The sequence below is a fragment of the Pteropus alecto genome, unplaced genomic scaffold (genome assembly GCF_000325575.1).
Source record: "Pteropus alecto unplaced genomic scaffold, ASM32557v1 scaffold5, whole genome shotgun sequence".
NCBI lineage: Eukaryota > Metazoa > Chordata > Mammalia > Chiroptera > Pteropodidae > Pteropus > Pteropus alecto.
The window spans coordinates 25,853,116-25,869,847 of record NW_006441953.1 but is presented as its reverse complement, the minus strand read 5'-3'; the positions used below and the strand labels follow the sequence as shown (position 1 = coordinate 25,869,847).

Genomic DNA, 16,732 nt, shown 5'->3' with positions numbered 1-16,732 from the left:
TGAAAGTCCTGGCTCTCTGCTCAGCCTTCTGTGACACCACTCCCGTTACATCCCAGCGAGAGTGTACTCCAGACTACCCACTTGTCTTTGCTGACATGGGTAGGGGAACACATTTTTTTTCCTGTGGTGTTTGGCTGGAGTAGAGCCATTATTGCCTCAGAGTTTTCCGTGATGCACGTCTGCACTTTTCTTGGTCCTTTGGTTACTGACCAAAAGCTTTTTGGGGGCCTTTTTTGTTCATACCTGTTGACATTTACAGTGCTCTGCTTTCTCCAGCTTCCATCTGGGAACATATAAGCCACAAGAACACCCAAGAACCTCAATACATTATTGTGCCTCTGGTTGCAAGGTCCCGAGATAGTCTGCCTTCTTCTCTCCACCTTTCGGATGCTCTGTTTGTTTTATATGTAATGTCCATAGTTATAATTTGTACTTAGCGAGAAGAATAGGGAGATATCACCTATTCCATCTTTGTGGAAGCAAGAGTTCTGAACATTCATTTTTAATACCATTTTATTATGAAAACAATTTTGTGTGACATTAAATAAAATATTAAAGCTAGAAAAAAGACTTCTTATACTTTACCAATATTAATATTGTAATTATATACCAGATTAAGATTGGCAGGTGGTATTTATTTGTCATATCCATAGCAAAGGCATGTACCTGTCTAGCCAGTGATCCAAGATAAAGGCTACCTTGGTAGGCAGATAGATGACCGCCTATGGGTGTATGGTTTGATGGTGCTAACTAAGCTAGCTTTCCTCAAATAAATCCTCTCTCTGCCTAGTTCATGGTATTACCAGGCTCAAACTTTATCTCCTTAGCTTATGTCTATCATACCTGTTGAAATACAAGCATCCATGGAGAATATATGGTACTGATCTCCACCCCAATAGTGCTGCATACTATGAACACTCACCAGTAAACAGGAGAAACAGATACTTAACAGAACCTAACAGATATGAGGACAGCTCATCATGGCCCCCAAATATGTCCTTTTAGATACATATACACAGTCATACATAACACAGTCACATGCATATATCTCTAACAAAAATGTCGAACAAAGAACCAAATGAACAAACAGAAATACCAAATTTAAATGGCACTTTGAATTATAATATATTTATTGACAACAGCTTCACGTGTTGAAAAGTCACGAGAAGTTGGGTACAATATGTCTTCCCTGCTAGCTGGAGGAGGGAGGACTTGGTTTCCTCTGGTCTCTTTCAGCCATTCAAGAATTAAGCTCTATAAATATTTACCAAACACCTACTATGTGACAGGCACCACATTACATAGTAGGGATAAGAATTTATAAATCACTTCTCTATGCTTTCTCTTATTTGATAGCTCTTATACCAGAAAGATATTTCTAAGAAATTGGCTTTCTTTATCATAAATCTATATTGCATTTTAAAAAACTGCTTTCTCTTATCTCAACCCATTAATTCTTAAAATAAGGGGGAAACATCACATGTTATTGTCCATATTTAACAAATGAGGGCAGCGAGGCCCAGAAATTTAAGTGTCTTTCCCAAAGTCCCAAACCAGGAAACTGGAGCAAGGTCTTAAATAGTGGTCTTCTGACCCCAAGCCTAGGACACTTTTCACACCATACCTAGATGCTGCTCAGCTCCCGAGGGACATTTCACTTCAAAAGATCTGTCAATCTTTGGTTAAAATCTCACCTTACGATTATGGTTATTTTTCTAAATCTTTCCACCAAACCAAAAAACTCCAATGAAATTTGCATTTCATTGTCATTTTTTACATCTGTCTTTGTTGATATTCCATTAGTATTTACAGACTTAACTCGAATGACTGCAAGGAAATCTAGGTTCTGAAATAAAAAATAACCCTTGATGTGCTTCCTTGTAATCAACCAATCTATCTCTGTCCCTTCCTAGTTCTGTGATGTCAACTAAATTACAAAATTCTCTTAGCTAAGGTTTCTTATTTGCAAAATGGGCCTAAGACTGCCTACTTACAAGGTTGCTATGTATGTAAGAAATAGTAAATTATAATTATTATAAAATATGGAAAATTTTTAGGACACTATTTGGCATGGAGCAGGCTTCCCCTACTCCCCAGCCCCCACTGGATAGAAAACTTCATGAGGGCAGGGTCGTATTTATTTAAAATCCAGAGCACAGTGCTCTGTACTTATCCCCTATTGCAAAGAGATTTGCTAAATGAATGGATAAATGAATACAACAGTGCAAAAGGAAGTTTAATTTTCAGTGTTACAAAATATTTAACTTTACTAAGATCAAGTATTTTGGTAGTACAATAAATCTATGTATATCTTCTAGACTAAAATAAAGTATATAGTCATCAACCACTCTGAATCTTTTCACTTTAATATGTTTACCTTTATATTTATTTTAACTTTGAAGTCCTTATCAGCTCCCTACTGCCTTTAGCCTTTCCTGGGAACTAATCATTCATTCATGCATGCAATTAACATTTACTGAGCACTTACTGTCTACCACAAACCAGACTGCAAAGATTCATAAGACTCCCTCTCTCTGTCTCTAAAGAATTTATATGCTACAAGGAAACACCAACACATAAACAATCTATAATTAATGGAGGTGTTATGATAGAAGTTCCAAAAAGTGCTATGGTTTTAAGAGTGATTCATTCTGCCTGGGGAGTTTGCTTATGGGAGTTTACATGTGGGAAAGTGATTTTTCTCTTTGCAAACGAAATTGACTTACTGGTAATAAAAATAGTTTCCATTTGTGTAGTACTTTGCAAAATGCTTTCACATCCATTTATTATTTTAATCCCTGCAACGAAGGCTCTATAGTTTACTGTTTTTTAAAAATATATATTCATCAAAAAAAAAAAGGTAGCTATGAGGCCAACAGATAAATAATACGAAAATTCATTCGAAAGCGCATAGATGATACAAACCAAAACTGGAAAAAAGACTTTGCTGGAGCATCTCAGAAACCATTCGGAGACGAGCTAATGGCAAAGACCTGTTCCTCCCCCTTCGCCCTCAATGTCGCTGCCCCACTGTAAGCCTGAGCGGCCGTCTTGCTCATAGGTTGTTAACAAAGATCTTCTAACTGGATTCCCTGATTTGTGTCTCATCTCCCTCCAAGCCATATGCTACACTGACCCCAAAATAATAATTTTTCAATGTAAATTGAATCATATAATTTTCCTACTTAAAGCTATTTTATACCAGAGTTCCCCACTCCTTATAGGATAAAGTCCAAATGCTTTTGCATCGTATATAAAACTCTCCGTCATCTAAACCTATCAAATTCTTCAAATTCGCGATCGCTTCCAATAATCTTACTGATTTTGCTCAAAGCCACCATATTATTTCCACTTCTATGTCTTTATAGTGTCTTTGATCTAGGAGGCCTTTAGCTCTCTACCATTCTGTCTGGTAAAATGATGGTGGACATATTGTTTGTATATAGACTTACTCAGCGGTAACAGTAAAATTTTGGCAATACAATTTTTGTTCTCCTTTTTTTTCTTAATCTATCACTACATAAAATACAGTTTAAGAATTATTAGTCTAGTCTACAGTCATGCTACCTGAATAAGCCCGATCCCATCTGATCTCAGAAGCTAAGCAGGGTCAGGCCTGGTTAGTACTTGGATGGGAGACCACCTAGGAAGACCGGGTGCTGTAGGCATAAAAAATAAAAAGTCAGGGATTGTAAGCTGACAAGGTCCTTGCAATCTGTGAGGTCAACCAAGGGGTGCCTTGCCTAAAAACAAAGAAAAAAAGAAATAAAAGAATTACTAGTCTAGCATTTTCTCTTAAAAATCTCAGGAATAGATCACTATGCTTTTTATTACACATCAAAGATTCATAACATTTATATTTATTTAACATAGAACTAAAATATATTATTTTGTGAGCATATTCTATGCCATATGCTAAGGAACCAGCTGAGGATAAGTCAAAACAAGGCAGATATGCATCTATCTTGGATCTTGCATTCGATAAAATAAATAAACAATAAAAGAAGTGACTAAGTTAAATTTTATAGGTGGGCGATAAGTGCTGTTAGAAAAATAAAGGTTGGTCTGAGAAGGAAGGTACTTTGGAGTGGATGGTCCATGAAGGTCTCTACAAGAAAATAACATTTTAGGTGAGACTTGAAATGTGAGTAGCCAGCCATACAATTGGGAGAAGAGGGTGCTGGGCTGAGTAAACATGTTGGAGTGGTTGAAGAACTGAAAGACCACTGCGTTGTACATAGCGAGTGAGGGGGAGGGTGGGAAAAGTTAATCATGCAGGACCTTGTAGGTCAACGCAAGAAAGTCATTGAAGGATTTTAAGCAAGTGAATGATGAACCTGAATGCAACACTGGCTGCGGGGCGCAGGGTAGAAAATGGATTGTAAGAGAGCAGGAGAGGAAGCAAGGAGACCAGTTAGGAGGCTATCATAATGGTCCTTTCAAGATGGTTTGATGAATGGGACTATAGTGGTGGCAGTGTAGAGAAGTGAATGGATTTGAGACACTCTTTGGAGATGAAACCAACAAGATCATTTTGCAAGAGAGCAACAAGAATCAAGGATGAGTCTTAGGTTTCTGGCCTGAAGCATAGTATAGATGATGGAGCCATTTACTAGGGTAGGGGCGACTGAAGGAAATTTAAAAAGTGGGAAACAAATTGAAAATTTCATTTTGGACATTTTATATTTGAGCTAACGAAAACATTCAAGTGGAGCCATCAAGTAGGCAGTTGAATAAATAATTTCATACTTCAGAAAGGAGTTCTGAGCTAGATATGTAAGTGCAGAAGTTTTTAATATAGAGATGGGGTGAATGAATTAATGTGTTAAGTATATTACTTAAATTAATGTATGGAAAGTTGCAGAAACTTCACTTGGCATGTAGCAAAGATGTGTTCAAAAATTAGTAGCTATAGGATGCTGCTTGTTGTTACGACCATCTTCACACAGTGTAGCCCAAATCTTTTCTACTGGAGGTAAACTGGTTTTCTATAATTTTCCTCTCAATAGTAATAGAAAACATCTAGTTTTCTTAATAAGCTATTAACGTATTTGCAAACTTATTTAGAATGTTTTACATATTCTTAAGTAGAAATACAAAAAAAACAAAAAGTCTAATAAATGCATGGCATATATAACAATATGTGATATAAAAATATATGTATGTGGCAGAAAAAGTATATGCATAAGTTGTTTTAAAAAGTATTTTTAAAAAACCGAATGGATAGGTAGTTAAATTATTCAGATTGTCAGATTCTTAGCACCTACGTATACAATAAATACATTCTAGGATGCTGATTCATTTATGACACAATAGATTGATTATTTTTTACGCTGTGGGATGCGCAGTGGTTATGGCAAAGAAGTTGTGATTTTACCTTACATATCCTGTCTCTGTTATTGCTAGCTGTGTAATCTTGGGAAAATTATGTAGTTTCTTGGTTATTCAATTTTCTCATCTGTAGAACATAGGTAATTATAATACCTATCTAATCAGGCTTTCATGAGAAATGACAACAACGTGTGTAAAATTTGTAGCACAGTACCTTAAGTAATCAATAAATGATCGATCTATATCAGTAGTTCTCAATCCTGGATGAATATTACAATCATCTGGGGAGTTTTTTAAATACTTATGTCTAGGCTTTACCTAAACCAATTAAAGCAGAATATCTGGATGTAGGGCTTGGGCAAACAAAAACATTTTTAAAAACTCCCTAGGTGATTCTAATGTGTAGCCAGGGTTGAGAAATACTGACCTGTAAAAAATTATCATATAGACTATGTGGGATTATATTTGTACAATATAGTGTGATGCCAATTAAATAAGTGGTCAAAATTTTTTCGAAATCAGTTTAGTAATTTAGTTTGAGGAAAAAGAAGTAAATTGGAAGGGTAGATAAATTATAATTAGAAACAAAGAGTTGGTCTAGCATCTCTGGAATAAAATGCCTGCACTCAATTCCCAGCCCCACCATTTAACTAGCTTTGTAACTTCAGTCAAGTTGCTCAACTATTGTTTCTTATCTTGTAAAATACGGATAATGATGGTGCGTATTTCTCATTATGTTGTCAGGGCATTGCATGATTTAACATTTGTCAAATTCTTAGAACAATGCCTGGTGTATAGTAAGCACTATATATTTGTTTGAAAAAATATTTAGATGGACATATTTGGAATGAAATAATGCTAGTCGTTAGCACTGAATCTAAGTAACAGACGTTTGCATTAAATTAGAACTGAAAAATAGGTACCGTACAAAATTCTGAAGTGATTGTTAAAAAAATTCTTTAGACCTTTTATCAAAGATCAAACTGCTCCTCAGTTCATATTAGCTATTTCTCATCACGGAAAACAATGTATTAATCCTACCGGGACCTGCATAAGATACCCGGGAACATGAGAAAGTATCCCGTCTCCCCGGAGCCCTGAAGCTCAGATATCGCGTGAGAATTTTAAAACATGATCACCATCTACAGATGACGGTCCCGGAGGTGGAGTTCAGGGATGAGTCCTCTCCTTGTCGGACCGGATCTGGCCCATGCCTGCTTCTTTAGCCTTGTTCTAATGGCCTCTCCTCACTAACTTCCCCCATCCAAGCAACCTCCTCTCTACTTACCCCAATCTGTTCTACCATTTCCTCCTCCAAGCCTTTGCTGTTCTTGCTGATGCCTCTTTCTTGAAAGCTCTTTACATTTTGCTCTGACTAGCCAACCCCCAACCTACACATCTTTTAAGACTCAGTTCCAGTACTGACCTCTTCTATGAAGCTTTTCCCAATGCTTCAGGTTGAAGTAACCATTCCCTCTTTTACATCTGTTTATCCCACGAACAGATGGCCACTTTCAAAACTATGTTTGAGTTTTCTTAACGGCCAGGAACCCTTGTGTGATTTATTTACATACGTATTTATTTAATCGTGAGCACCTGGCACAGAGCCTGGCTAGTTTAATTTCATTGACTTAGAGAATGAAAGAAAGGGAGGGAGTGAAGAAAAAAGGAACGGCATCCATTCGTGCGATGTGTGACAGAGAGGAGGGGCGCCATCAGTGGGCATGAACACATCGGTGGCCATCTGTGGCCCCTGGCTACAGAAAGATCAACGGGAAAACCATCCTAAGACAGAAACGTCAGCTTCTCATAGACCTCAGACACCGTCATGCCTCTTCTGCAGAGAGAGACCCGTCTCCGGATTTCAGTGAGACTCGGTGCTCGGATACAACGGAAGAAGACTTCTTAAAGCTACACAAGAGAGGTCATTTCTAAAAACACTGCAATTTCTCTAGCTTTCCATTCTTCCAAATTTACTCCCACCTTTGAAGGATTTTTTCAACTCCCAGCACTCCTTGGAAATCAGTTTAGTGGAGACAAAGTGGTAAGACACACAGTAATCTGAGCCCAGGAGACTAGGGGCAGGCAGGCTCTGGGATGCTGGCTCTACCACTAGCTCCGTGGTGTTAGGCGAGCTGCCACACACTCCTGGGAACTCGGTCCTCTCACCTGTGGTCTGAGGACAACCAGAGAACTCATCACAGAGTTACAAAGTAGATTAAATGTTTAGAATAGTGCCTGGCACATAGAGAGTACTAAATAAGTGTTAATATTCAATATTATAAATTGTTAATATTATGTGTTAGTTAATATCATAGACAAGAACTACTGAATTCCCTTCCTTTATTCTATCTGTCCTTAAAGAGGAAGAATATAGGTGCCTCTGTTTTGATTACCAATAACATTGCTCATTTTAGAATTATTTTAGAAGTTAAGGGACTAAATGTATTGGCCACGTGGAGGATATAGTTTCACCTTCTTATAAATAAACACGTCTATACTTAACTTACAAAACAGGAGATACCCATCTATGAATTCTCTGTGACATTTGTTGCTTCAGAGTCTATTGGCAATGATGAAACTTGGCAAGATGACCCATCCTGTATAATGGCAGAGAAACTCCAGGACAACCTTGCCTATTCATAAAATTCAGACAAGTTACTATCTGTCAGATATTCGGGAACATTTCTTTTCTTAACTGGAATAAGCCAAAGACGAGTATAAAGCTTATTATCAATCTCATTTTCAGTTCCTTTGACCTCTTTTGTGAGTTTGCCCTATCTAAGGGGAACAGCCATCAAAGAAGAGTCTCTGTGTAACAGGGGACTAGGTTAAACAAGTAACCATAGAAATTCAGTGTCTGTCATTCTCTTTTGCCTTCTCCTATTAAGAGGGCAAGTGTTACTCTCCCTAGTGAATGAACTAGAGGGTTCTGAAGAGCCTGGGGCCTTTACGCTGTAGAGGAATCTATGACATCATGCCTGAAGATGGATTCCAGGTTATGGTACCAACAAAGATGAATAAATGACAAGTCACCAGATTATCTTTCATTTATATTCAAAATCAACAAACCAATCATTTTTTACAGATGGGTTGTGCTTAAATTTTGAGCATTCATGATTATTAATAAAAGAGATTATGTTAGCATTCACAAGTCTGACCTATAGACATCTTAGAGTCTTACCAGAACAAAATTCCTAAGTCCTTCAAGGAAATGTGTTCTGCTAGTCAAAAAGTTTTCTCACTGTTCCACAGCCCGTCTCTCCAGACTCTTCCTTTCTCAGCCATCTGTGGACACATCCATCTTCTTCAGCGATGAAGCAGACAACTGGACTCACAGGGAGCAAGACTAAAAAAGAACAAAGGGTTATAACTCAGAAGGTGGTGGTTTTACTTGGTTTTGCCACTTACTAGCTGTGTTTCCTCATGAATTCATTTAACTTTAGCTTTCACTTATTGAGTAATAATGTTGACCCCTCCCACCAGCTCACAAAATTACTTTGAGGATATTAGAATTGTCTGTGGAGACAATTCTGAACTGTAAAGAGCCAAACAGATGTCACTCTGACTTTACTCATTCCATAGCGTGAGAGTTAGGTGCTGGAGGCCTCCGGTGTTATACTGCCTGAGCTTAAATCGAGGCTCCCATTCACTGGTTGGGACCTTGAACAAGTCCATGCTTCCGCTTCCTCATTTGTAAAATATAAAATAAAAGGGCACCTTCGTGACACTTAGATCAGTGCCTAGAACCTAGAAAACATTTCATAAAAGTAAGCATACGTTCTGGCAAGGATTGTTTTAAGTGGCTACTCCTCGATTACGCGTGTGCTGTGAGGTTGCCAAAGAATGAATAGGATCTAGTTCCCACCTTAGGAGGTCTCAGATAAACAAGTGTGATGACGGAGGTAAAAATGTGGTAACACACAGGGCACAGATTCATTCCTAATCCTCTGCTCTGTCCTCTTGCCCTTACTCCATTTCCCTGTTCTCTCGAGGTAGATTTCCCTGATAATCACATGCACTTTCATGGATGGCTTCAGCTATAAATCAACAGAGCTAAGACCCATAGCTCAGAATTCTGCTCCCACTACAGGATATCTCCATGTAGCTTACTCCCTTCCCCGACTCCTGAACCTAAACCTCTTTCAACCAACCCCTCTACCTAACCATTGACCAAACCATGACAATTCTGTCAGAGAAACATGATACCCCACTTCTTGGCCCCTCTACACATCCATTGCATTCACCTTGACTATTGCAGGAGCTTCTTAAGCATCTCAGCATCTCCAGTTTCAAACTCCTTACCCACCACTTATTCCCCCATTCAACCACCTGAGTTCTAAAGCTTTTATCTGGTCACGATGCCCCTCTAGGAAAACCTTCAGTGGCTTCCCATTGCTGACTCAAGAGCATCTTCTCAGGCCTACAGTACTCTTTCTACAAGAGTAGAAAGAAGGAATTCCTTCTGCTCTTCTCCAACACAAAAGAAACTGCACCTTTCCAGGACGCACGTGTGCCTCCTACTTCTCTCTGCTTTTGCTCTTGTTGATCCTGCTCTGTCAAATGTTTCATCTGCCACCTATCCATTTCTTCATCTTCTTCTTCATCCTTCAAAGACCAGCTTCAATGCCACTGACTGCTTATTATTTTCCTTGATTAATGAATTCCTGAGGATTTATTGTTCTTTCACCTGGATTTACACACACCATGTAAGTTGAACCATAAGAACCAATAGTTTTTAGTAAGTCAAAAATGGTTGAATAACAGTAATTTCAAATAGTTCAACCTAATAACTAAATATACTCCTCTTATAGCATAGATTTTGCTTCTTTAGACTTCTTTAAGTGTATTCCTCATGTATCTTGTCTTTTTCATTGTCACATGCTCAAGACAAGAAGCTGCCCCATACAATGCCTGGCGAATTCAAGGTAATGGCTATGTATGAATCTTCATACTTGGTTGAGTGCCCTTAAGTCTAGGTCTCAGTCTTTCTCTCAGTTTTCTGGGGTCTGACACAGGTAAAGCTAGTCATTCAGGGTTGTCTTCTTGAGTCAGGAGTGTGGGTATCCTATTCCTATTTCCCTCAGGACCCTACTCTCTCTACCACCAACTAATGAGCTAACCTAGATAGGGGAAAGCTACCTCTGGGGCCATCCTTTCTTTACGCAACAAGTATGCTATTCCTATTTCCCTCAGGACCCTACTCTCTCTACTATCAACTAATGAGCTAACCTAGATAGGGGAAAAGCTACCTCCGGGGCCATCCTTTCTGTACGCAATAAGTATATAATTTGCGATATTACCTTTCATTCATTCATTCATTCATTCATAGAGATAGGATTGGCACTGGGAATATAGCAGTAAATAAGGCAACTAGAGATGATGGACTTGGGTTGCCTTTGTTCTCTGACTTAGACTTTAAACACTTTTCTTCAAGAATCACCTAAAAAAGCTTGGAACGTTTAAAAATTTTCTTCCATATTCAAACAGTTTTAAAAGTCTCATACATTTTAAATCATCTAAAATTTTTTATCATAAGTTTAAATTGTTGGGAAAGATATAATTTTTAATATACATTTAATATTGTCATTTTAAATATAATTACTATATCATAGTAAATGTATCTAATAAAATTTGAACAATTTAATATCCATGACTAGCTATTACGAAATGTATGAAAAAGCTATTTGGGAAATTTGGAAATTTTAGACCTTTCCTGTTTCTCTTTGAACTCATATTTTTAATATACTTTCTCCCTGGATTTTATACATATGTATGAAATCAAAACTGTGGATCTACATACTTAGCTCAATTTAGGGAAAATATCCATCATATATCTAATTCGTAAACCAATAAGTCAAATTGCACTTTCTTTTAGAAAAAGTTCTGCCTTTATTTTTTCAATTCAAATAAATGTGTTAATAATTATTGCAAGAAATATTACAAAAAATATGGAGAAGTTACAAAACGAATCCTGTAAGATTATAAAAATTAGCCAAGATTAAAATAACACAGATCTGATATAAATTTTAAAAGAAGATTAAATTAACATACAGTTCTCATTAACTAATTTTAAATAGAGCAATGAATGTACAGTTTATGAAAAAACGATGATATCATTCCTCTAATAAGAATGTCTCGCCAGTCAAAATACTAAGAATGGGTGATTGGAGCAAACATGATCTAACTATAAGTTGTCCACAAGAGACATAATAGATTCGAAGTAAGTTGCAAGTAAAAGGGTAGAAGAATACACGCCATACAAACAGTATCTAAAAGAGAGCTGGACTGGCTATACTAGTATCAGACAAAATAGACTTAAAGACAAAATTTGTTACTAGAAACAACAAAGAACACAATAATAAAGGTCAATCTATCAGGGAGACGAAACACTTATAAAGCCCCTAACAACAGAGACCCCAATAACATAAAGTAAAATATACAAATTAAAGTGAGAAATAGACAATTCAACAATAATTTCTGAAATAACCCACTTTTGATAATAGATAGAACGAGTAGGCAGAAAATAGAAAATAGAAAACCTGAACACAATAAACCAAATAATTGTAACAGACATCTATAGAACACTCCAATCAACAGCAGAATATGTATTCTTCTCAAGTGCATATGTTAGAGCATCTGTTAAGGATAGAGTATATGTTAAGAGGCCATAAAACAAACCTCAATAAATTTAAAAGCATTTTAAATCATATGAAGTATGTTCTTTGACTACAATGAAAAAAATCATAATAACAGAAGGAATTTTGAGAAATTCACAGATATGTGAAAATTAAATTAAAAGTCTTCTAAATAACAAATGAGTCAAAAAAAAGTCACAAGGCAAATTACAAAATAATTTGAGTTAAATGAAAATGAAATAATAACCCGAAGCTTATGAGATGCAACAAAAACAGCAATCAGAGAGAAATTTATAGCTATAATGCTTAGTTTTATAAAAGGAATACAGATCTCTGGTCAATAACCTAAACTTCTACCTTAAGAAACTAGCAAAAGAAGAATAAACTAAAACCAAAGCAAGCAGAAGGTAGAGAATCCTAAAGATTTGAGCACAAATAAATGAAATAGAGACTAGAAATACTAGTGAACAACAACAAGACAGAAAGTCAGTTCTGTGAAAAAAAAATCAATAAGATTGACGAACTTTTAGCTAGGCTGACCAAAGAAAAAAAGTGCTCAAATTATTAAAATTATTAAAATCAAATTATTAAAATCAGGAATAAAAGAGGCTACCTCATCACCAACTCAGTGAAAAATAAAAAGATTATAAGGGAATAACATGAATAGCTGCACGTTAACAGATTTGATAACCTAGATGAAATGGACAAATTTCCAAAAAGTCACAAACAACTGAAACTGCAATAAGAAAAAATTAAAAATCTGAATAGACTTACAACAAGTAAGAGATTGAATTATCAATTTTAAAACTTCCCACAAAAAGAGTCTAGGCCCAAATGGCTTCACTGGTGAATATTACCACACATTTAAAGAATTAACACCAATCCTTCACATCCGCTTACAAAAATTAGAAGAGGAAAGAACATTTCCTAACTTGTTCTATGAAAGCAGTACTACCTGGTACCAAAACCAGTCAAAGGCATCACAAGAAAGGAAAATTATAGACCAAGATCCCCTATGAATATAGATGTAAATATCCTCAGCAAAATACTAGCAATCCAAATCCAGCAACACGTATATACAGGATTACATACCGTGACCAAGAGGGATTTTTCCCAGAAATGCAAGAGTAGTTTAACATCTGAAAATCAGTGTTAACACATTATATTCATAGAATAAACCACAGAAACCACAATCATCTTAATAGATACAGAAAATGCAGTAATAACTTTTTACTGATTACATTTTTTTCATTTGTTGAATCAAAATATATTACTCGAGTTAATTCTATTTTTTTCCTTTTTAAATGTGGCTACTAGAAAATTTCGCATTACATATGTAGCTGGCATTTGTGGCTCACATTACATCTCTATTGATTGAGATGGTCTAGAGGTATCCTACTTTGAAGACTAGTGCTCTAACAGAGTGAGGTAGCTTTCATGCACAGTTCCCTACGTCACTTACCAGAGGAGAAAAAAGAGACTGGAGAAGGCTAACCTGCTCAAGTTAACACACCTACCCAGTAAGTGTCAGAACTGGTATTGGAATTCAGCTCTGCCCTTAAATCCAGAGTTTGCCTTATTTACATCACTGGTCTCCTTAGGGATTAAGGAGTCATTGAATGTGCTTAATATTTAACTTTTAGAATTTTTTTTTCTTGTTTTTCAAATGTAAGAAGAATTTAGTCTCTTCTTTTCCATTTTTCCATTTGGATTCATCCCTCTATTACTATTGTGGATTTTATTACCATTCCCATCCTCTGTTTGCATACTTTGGGTAATTTTTTGCTTTGTTTTGTCTTTGTTGTTGTTATCCCCACCACCCCAGGACTGCCATTGTGTTTCAGATGGCTTTCTAGTTTACTCTTTACCTTAAGCTGCATAGCAGATGACAGCCAGGCCTCATTCTTTTCATAGGAGAAAAACGAGTAAGCACATTTGAGGAGTATTTCTGAATTTTTGTGGGATATGCATTCTGAAAATAAGATGCTTTCACACTGAGGTCACTACTGCCAATTGTTATCATTTAGTTAGGTGTTTCTGAGAGGTCTTCAAGGGTTACCCTTTCTATCCCTTATCCTTTGGCAGAAGCAGCAACCATTGTTTTTGAGGCCTGTCGCTGTGGCTCTGTTCTACTCAGATATGTTGTACATCTCTGCTGATAGCCTGAGGGACAAGTAATGGAGCCAGAGGCTGAGAAATGAGGAGATCAGGGAAGTAAGCCCGGGCTATACAAACTACCTGAGGTAAATTATTTTGTTTTGGAGCTTTGGTTTTCCAACTATAAAATAGGGATATTGTTTGTTTTCTCTACTCACAAAGTACATTGTGACAAGTAAAGGAGATGATAAATGGAAATCCCACTTCAAGCTAGGATTAAGATGTGTTTCAGTGTGTAATATGTTCTGCCTCCCTGCTGAATTTGCCTTACCTCAATGTTCCACTGTCATCTTGGGTCTCCACCCATGACCAGCCCAGCAAGGCTATGTTGCAGCACGCAGGACTCCAATTTAGTAGGTCAGTTTCAGCCTAGAACTTCACTATTTATGACTCCGTCTAGACAATTAAGGCTGGGAATTATCATAACTAGTATCAACAGCAAACATTTATTTCCAGCCTGATTATGCCAGAATAATGTTTGTGTCTCCTGTTTTGTTCATGGCCATATCTCCAATACCTAGCACAGTGTCTGGCACGTAGTAGGCACTCAATAGTTTCTAGATACATGCATGAATTAAGAACTATGAAAATAAAAGAATATATAAGAAATAGCCACTGCCTTAAAATATTTATAATCTAGTCAAGATGACTAGGCCTAAAGATAAAAGGCTATAAGCAATGGAACAGTTAAGTCCGTCTATGTTAAGTGCCCAATGAGCATCATAGAAGGAATTACTGGAGAGGTTGAAGGCTCCTCTCTTAGGTGGGAGTACTGGATAACAAATCTCCCAAGTGCTACAAAGAGTGACACCACCTGGGGAAGACTCTAAATATTTTCATCAGTGAGCGCATTCTGGATGGCCTGGTCCAGGTTGCTTGTGGTGGGAGTGGTGAGGAGTGGCTGGATTCTGGATATAATTTAAAGGTACGTCAAGCAGCATGTAATGATGGCTGGGAAGTACTGTAAGAAAAATAGGATGATTCCGAGGTTTTCAGCCTGAGCAACGAGAACAATGGAGTGCCATTTACCCGAGATGGGGATTAATGAGGTGGGGAAGTTCAATTTTGAACATGTGAAAATTGGGATGTCATGAAACATTGGGATGTCTATGAAGCCACCTCCTAAGCAGGTGGGGGTAGGATCTGGTTCACCAGAGGAGGAGCAGGCCTTAGACTTTGGATGGGAGCATGGGGTGTGGACAGGTCCTTTATGTATCCAGTCACTACAGGGATGGAGTGACTGGAAAATGCGGCAGAGCGGACCTGTGGCAGCTCTTCTATAACTACTATTTACTCAGTTTAATAGGAAGCTAGGTCAGCAGCTGAGAATGAAAATAAAAGAAAAGGTAAGAGGAGGCTCCAGGACAAAGAGGAAGTGAAATACTCTTCTAGGACAGTGTTTTTAAATTTCAGCTCATGACCTAACCATAGGTCTCAAAATCAACTTAGTGATTTGAGATCGATTTAGAGATTTAACAAGTTAAATAGAATTTAAAAATAGAGTTTGTTGCATGTATTAAGAGTAAAAATTGCTTAATAAAAGCTTTATTTCAGTTGTGTGTGTGTGCACGCATGGATATGTGTGTGTGTGTGTGTCTCCCTGGGTTGTAGCAAAAATATTTTTAAAAGGACAAACAGAGACTCGTGGACATGGACAATAGACTAGCGGTTATCAATGGGTAGTGCGGAGAGAGATTGAATAACAAGACTCGTGGACATGGACAATAGACTAGCGGTTACCAATGGGTAGTGGGGAGATAGATTGAGTAACAAGGGTCAAATATGTGGTGACAGAAAGAAATCTAACTATGGGAGATGAACGTATAATGCAACATACATATGCCTTACTGTTAAATTGTACACCTGAAACTTACTGGATTTCGTTAACCAATGTCACCATAAAAAAAAAATTAAAAAGAAATTTTTAAAATATTTTTAAAACCACTGGCCCAAGTCAGTGGGAAGAAATGAACAGGGGACAGTCATAGAAAGTCAGAGACCAAGTTCATGGTCATATAGTTATTTTCATATAAGAAAGTTTATAATATAGACTCATAAGGTCTTGACATTGGACCTGTTAGAGGACCGCAACCCCTCCCTGCCCACCCACCCACCTTTACTCCATCCCTACCACCGCTCCCACTATAGGGAATCTTTTTGTTTGAATATTTTCAATGATGGGATGGATGCTCACCAGCTTAAAAGTTTTAGACTTCATGTGTAATTTTCCTCTTACAAAAAATAGGGCCTTCATTAACACTCTTTGAGGTGTTAAAGCAGTGAGTGGAGGATCTGGCAGTTGCTGTACTTGGTATGAAGTTTGACCTTATTATGTACACCAAACTTAATAGTTTTGTTCCATTTTGAAGAGCTCTAAATCCTCTAAAACCAAACCAGTATCAGAACCTCAAGAAATCTTGTTTTTGATCAAACTTTAGCCCAGAATGGTGCCGTTTGGCTTTTAAATGTATGCTTTCTCATCCTTACATTGCACTAACTGCAATTTTAATGGGTGGTTGAGCTATGTTTTATGCCTGTATTTCCTTCCTCTTTCAAGATTTGTTGCTGGGTCTGCAGCTGATTCCAATCAAATACAACTTTACTTA

The 16,732-nt window shown here is 37.2% G+C and overlaps 1 long non-coding RNA gene and 1 pseudogene across 3 annotated transcripts in view; one reads left to right on the top strand and one right to left on the bottom strand.

Annotated features, from left to right (window-relative positions):
- The window catches only part of LOC112485516, an 18,962-nt gene extending 4,253 nt beyond the window's left edge, over positions 1-14,709 (bottom strand). Inside the window, exons 1-3 of one of the 3 annotated variants that reach the window (XR_003048494.1) lie at positions 13,432-14,709; positions 8,516-8,680; positions 88-283 (exon numbers count right to left, since the gene is read on the bottom strand). This is a non-coding gene — a long non-coding RNA (uncharacterized LOC112485516). Of the gene's footprint in view, positions 1-87; positions 284-3,703; positions 3,744-8,515; positions 8,681-13,431 lie in introns of those variants that run through there. The other 2 variants (XR_003048495.1, XR_003048493.1) reach the window with 2 other exon arrangements.
- Positions 3,551-3,668, top strand: LOC112485527 (annotated as a pseudogene).
- Positions 14,710-16,732: the final 2,023 nt, after the last annotated feature.